Here is a 5,633-nt window from a genome sequence, read left to right as displayed (position 1 = left end):
ACGCCACGAATTATAAAAAAAAAGAACGTACATTGCAGAGAAGAGAAAATTGTAAGGTGGTCACAGCCTACGTCGGAGAGAAGATGGTGGTTGGTTTTCCTGAGAGAGAGAGAGAGAGAGAGAGAGAGAGAGAGAGAGAGAGAGAGGTGGTATTGTATTGTACATATTTTCCTTCCCATTTCATGACTCAAACTCGTCTTAATTATCTAGGTTATTCTTGCTACCACTAGAAACAAACTCCCTCTAATGTATTTACTTGTATGATCTTCTAGTAAGGAGACTGGTTCTTGTATCTTCTATTGCTCTATTGTCATTATATTTCTTTTACTCTTTTCTTGTTTTTTTTATTCATCACTGACTTCTCTGTTTGAAATTTCATGCCTTTTTTACGTATTAGTTTATCATTCTTTCTTAAAATATATGTTTGTGTTTCTCTTAGTTTTCTCGTTTTATTCTTCATCCCTCGTGTTATCTATCATCTTTACCGTATTACCTATCATTTCCCTCTGCTTATTTTTACATTATTCCCTATTTATCGTGTTTCTATAATAGTTTCTTATATTATTTATGTATTTCCTCTGTTTCCTACATCATTTTTCATCCCTTATTGTTATCTATAATATATACATTATTTCTAATCTCTTTTCAAGTACTTCTTATTTAATCCCTTATATCCCGTGTCGTTCATCTCCCACAATAAAACTTAACTTTAAACATGAAACCTCTCCTTTTCATAAGCAACATTCAAGTTCATTCTCTCCAGTCATGTATTCTCTCAGCTTCTCCCGTTCCCCGCACCTGCCTTCCTTCCCTTCTCCATCCTTTCTTTCCTTCCTTCCTTCCTTCCTTTCCTTCCTTCCTTTCTCTCGACCTCCTGAGTGGCGCCGTGAATACCACCATGTCCTCACAAACACCTGTCCTCCACTTCCCTCCGGACGCCTCCTCCCGCTGTAATACATAATATGCGCCATTTCCACTCCCAGGGAACTCTTTTCCTTCTCGCCTTTCTTCCTCTTGTTCCTGGTTGTTCCTTTCTTTCCGTCTTTGTGTGGTTTTTTTTCGTTTTATGTTTCGTTGTTTCTTTTCGTCCATCTTCTGTTTCTCTCATTTCGTTTGTTCCTTCTATCCTTCCATCTTTTCATTTGTTTTTTTATGTTTTTTTTTCTATTCAGCTATTCATGTGGTTGTGCCTCTGTGTTCTGTTCTTTCTTTGTGTCTTTCTCTTTTCTCTCTCTTTCTCTTACGTTCCCTAGTTCACTCCCTCTCTCTCTCTCTCTCTCTCTCTTCCTCCCTCCTTTTTAGATTCTTTCTATATTGCTTCTTTCTTGTAATTTCTTTTTACTACTTTAATCTAAGCTAATCTAACTTAACCTAACCTATTCAAGTCTTACCCTACATTGCTATAATTCATTTAAATTTACCTTATCTTGCCTTACCTTACCTTACCTTACCCTACCTTACCTTACCTTACGTTATGTTAAATTACCTTACTTTACCTTAGCTTGCCTTGCCTTGTCTCGTCTTACCTTGCTTTGCCTTGCCTTGCCTTGCCTTGCCTTGCCTTATCTTGCCTTACCATACCTTAGCTTGCCTTACCTTGCCTTGTCTTGCCTTGCCTTGCCTTGCCTTGTCTTGCCTTGCCTTGCCTTGCCCTTGTCTTGCCTTGCCTTGCCTTGCCTTGCCTTGCCTTACCTTGCCTTACCGTACCTTAGTTTGCTTGACCTTGCCTTATCTTATCTTGCCTTGCCTTGCCTTGCCTTGCCGTACCTTACCTTATCTTACCTTACCTTGCCTTGCCTTGCCCTACCTTACCTTATTTTACCTTACCTTGCCTTGCCTTGCCTTGACTTGCCTTGCCTTACCGTAACTTACCTTACATTACCTTAGATTAACTTACCTTACCTTATCTTCTAAATTTTACATAACCTAACCTAACCAAACTTTACCTTGCCATACCTCAACACACCTTACTTAACCAACGTCTCACCAGTTTACTCTCACCAGCACCAATCTTTCTCCTCCGCCAGCACGTTCCTTTCCTCCCTCCTCTCTAACGCAGGCTCCTCTTTCGTCTTCCACCTCATTTTTCACCTGTCCAAATAGGTTTGCTCTGTGGTATTGTAATTCAATAAACTCTTTCATCATCTCTCCTAAGTTGTGAAAGCTTTCCTCTTGAGGCGGAAAAGTTTAGGAAGGAGAAGGAAGAAAAGGAAGGTGGAACACTGCTAGGGAGTTACCTGTACATGTTTCACACCTTTAACCACTTCAGTACTAGGGCGCATTTTAATCATGAGTTTGGGTATGATTATACGATTTTATTTATATTAGGAAGAGTCTATGGGGGTCAGAAGATCAATGGGCAGTCTTCACTATTTAAAAGTATCCCCTTTAGCCCATAAATTCCCGTGAAAAGCCCACATGGTATAAATAAAAGAAATAAGAAAAATTCTCACATAAGTTTCCGAAGCTGCATAAAATCACCAAATAGTAGCCAGAATGAATATGGAAACACGATTATTTTTAATTTAGTTGACTAGAATAGGTTTTGATTTAATGTTTAATTGGTAACTCTAATTTTTTGCAGCTTTCATTATGCTATTGTCTTTACACTAGATGTTTCTTTATTATTGTACTCTAAAATCCATACCTGATCATTTTTATTAGTTTACAGAAGCCATGATAGACAAAAGGCCGTGGTACAGTGGAACCATGCGCGCTTTGTGGTCCGAGGGGTCTCCAAGCGCACGGGTTCGAATCCTGTCCACGGTCCGACTGTAGGTTGGGCTTCCTCACTCGGGGCAATGGTATCCTAGCGGGTGGGCTTTGAGATAGGAGATACCCCAAAAAGTACCCTTCTTTAGCCCAGAGATTCCCGTGAAAAGCCCACATGGTATAAAAAAAAAGAGTGAAAATACCGGTTGTTCCTCTATCATTGAACTTTAAAAACTCATGCCAGTTATTTTTGTACTTTAAAAACTCATGCCAGTTATTTTTGTACTTTAAAAACTCATGCCAGTTATTTTTGTACTTTAAAAACCCATGCCAGTTATTTTTGTACTTTAAAAACCCATACTAATATACCTGTTATTTTGCACTCTAAAAAAAACATACCATACTAGTTATTTTTGTACTCTAAAAGCCATACCAGATGTTCTTTTATCATTGCAGTCTAAAACCCATACCAGTTACTATTGTACTTTAAAACCCATTCCAGCTATTATTTCATTATTGTACTCTAAACACCATACCAAATCATTTTCATTAGTTTACAGAAGCCATAATAGACAAAGGAGTGACAATTCTGTTTTCTCTTATTTATTCGTGTATAATGATGCTCTAATGATTGGTTTTGCTGGGTTTTCCACTGTGTAACGTTGTGTTTTGTTGTGTTTCGCGATATAATTGATTTCGAAAAGTTTGCGTTGGAAAATGAAGCGAAAATAATCAAGAAAAGGAATTTAGATTTGTATGTTAAAAGATAAATGTTTTTTTTTTCTTTACACATAAATAAAATGAAATCCAGTATACAGTTCTGGTAATCAAATAAGAGGTGTAGTCTCTCTCTCTCTCTCTCTCTCTCTCTCTCTCTCTCTCTCTCTCTCTCAGCATTATGATTTTTCTCTTCTCTCCCTTTCCTCTCTCCTCTTTCATAGCGACGTCACAACATTCCGAAAGGCTTTGTAAGAGGATTATTGAATTTTGGTGAGAGAGAGAGAGAGAGAGAGAGAGAGAGAGAGAGAGAGAGAGAGAGAGAGAGAGAGAGAGAGAGAGAAAATCAAATCCGGGAGAGGAAAAAATGTATCAAAAAGATTAAATAATTGTGCGTAGTAACGAATCATGAAATCTCTCTCTCTCTCTCTCTCTCTCTCTCTCTCTCTCTCCTCAGCTGCTGACGCCAAATACTTTTAGCGGCTCCATTAAACACTGGTTTGTGGCGTGAATGCTCAATTTCATAGTACGCTTCCCCCCTTCTTTCCCTCTCCACTCTCCCTCTCTTCCCCTCTCTCCCCTCACTCCCCTCTCTCCTCAGTGCCGCTATAGAGTACAGTGATACCTGCCGTAGAGCTGAACAAAGAGAGGGTATTTCCGCTCTGTTTCCCTCCCACAATTCTCAGCGGGGTATTTATGCAAACCATTCCAGGGTTGACGCTTCGTGTTGCTGGATTGATGTGGTTTGTGTGACTTTGTGATTGTGTTTCTTGCTTGTTATCGTGTTTATCTAGTTTGTTTGTCTTGTGTCTTTGAATCTTCTTGTTGATTTGTTTTTTGTGTTCACAGTGAGTTTTTTTAGTGGTTTTCTGTTTCTATGTTTGTTTTCTTGTCTGTTTGTTCATCATGTTTATCTAGCCTTTTTTGGGCCTTGAGTCTTTGAATTCTCTTGTAGTAATTTTTTTTTTGCATTCTCAGCGTTTTTTATGTGGTTTGTGTGACATTGTTGTTGTGTTTCTTGTCTGTTTATCATGTCTATTTAGTTTTTGTTTTACCTTGCGTCTTAAAATTTTCTTATAGCCTGTGTTTTTTGCCTTTAATTATTTTTATGATTTTGTTTTGGAATTAATGTGGTCAACATGTATGTTTTTTTTGCTTTTTCATATCTATTTGCCATATTTATCGATTTATCTTGTTTTTCTTCATATTTTCTTATAGTTTTTGTTTTTCTTACGTTTTTCATTATCATTGTTATTGTTTTGGGATTAGTGTGATTAATTTGTCTTATTTTTGCAGTGTTTCTCATGTGTTTGTCATATTTATCTATTTATTTTATTTCTGTGTGAATTTTCTTATGGTTTGTGTTTTTATTTTTGTGTTTACATTAATTATTTTGGATGAGAGAGAGAGAGAGAGAGAGAGAGAGAGAGAGAGAGAGAGAGAGAGAGAGTGTGTGTGTGTGTGTGTGTGTTATTTACTTTTTTTTTCGTTCCCAGTTGAATTTTGTTGGTTTTCTCGTGTACTTTACTTTATTTCTCGTGTATTTCTCTTTGTGGTGCTTCAGTGAAATGTGATTGAATGTGTGTAGGACGAGGAAGGACTAGAAGGAGGAGGAGGAGGAGGAGGAGGAGGATGGAAGACGGATAAAGGGTAAGAGGAACAAGTGGGCTGGAGGAGGGTGTGGCGTGTGAAGAGAGAGGCAGGAAATGTTCTCTTGTGTTGCATGTCTTTTTTTTTTTCCTCACTCCTCCCTCTTCCTTCTCTTCCTCCTCTCAGTCTTCTTCCTTTTACTACTCACTCCATCCTGTCCTTCTTTATATCCTCCTCCTCCTCCTCCTCTTCCTCCTCCTCTTTTTCCCTGAGTATCTGTAAAGATGTTTATGCCTTTCTGTCTCATATTTCATCTCGGTTCCGACTCTTCACTCATTCTCTACTTCTATCTTAATTTTTTCCCTCTTCCCTCTTCCTCTCGTTATCTAGACTCCTCCCACTTAGTCCCCTCCACTTTATCTAAACTATAACAAGTACCAGACACTCTCCACTGCTTATGCCTCCACCACCACCACCACCACCACCAGTACTCGCTCCTTATCAAAACAAGTTCCTCTCAAACATCTTAATCTGTATTCCTATTTGCTTCGCCGTCCGTCACTCACCACTTACCAATCTCCCTCACACTCTCCCACTGACTCACCACCACCTGG

This window comes from Portunus trituberculatus, chromosome 29 (assembly GCF_017591435.1).
Source record: "Portunus trituberculatus isolate SZX2019 chromosome 29, ASM1759143v1, whole genome shotgun sequence".
Taxonomy (NCBI): Eukaryota; Metazoa; Arthropoda; class Malacostraca; order Decapoda; family Portunidae; genus Portunus; species Portunus trituberculatus.
The sequence above is the reverse complement of the archived record's forward strand: the minus strand, read 5'-3'. Positions refer to the sequence as shown.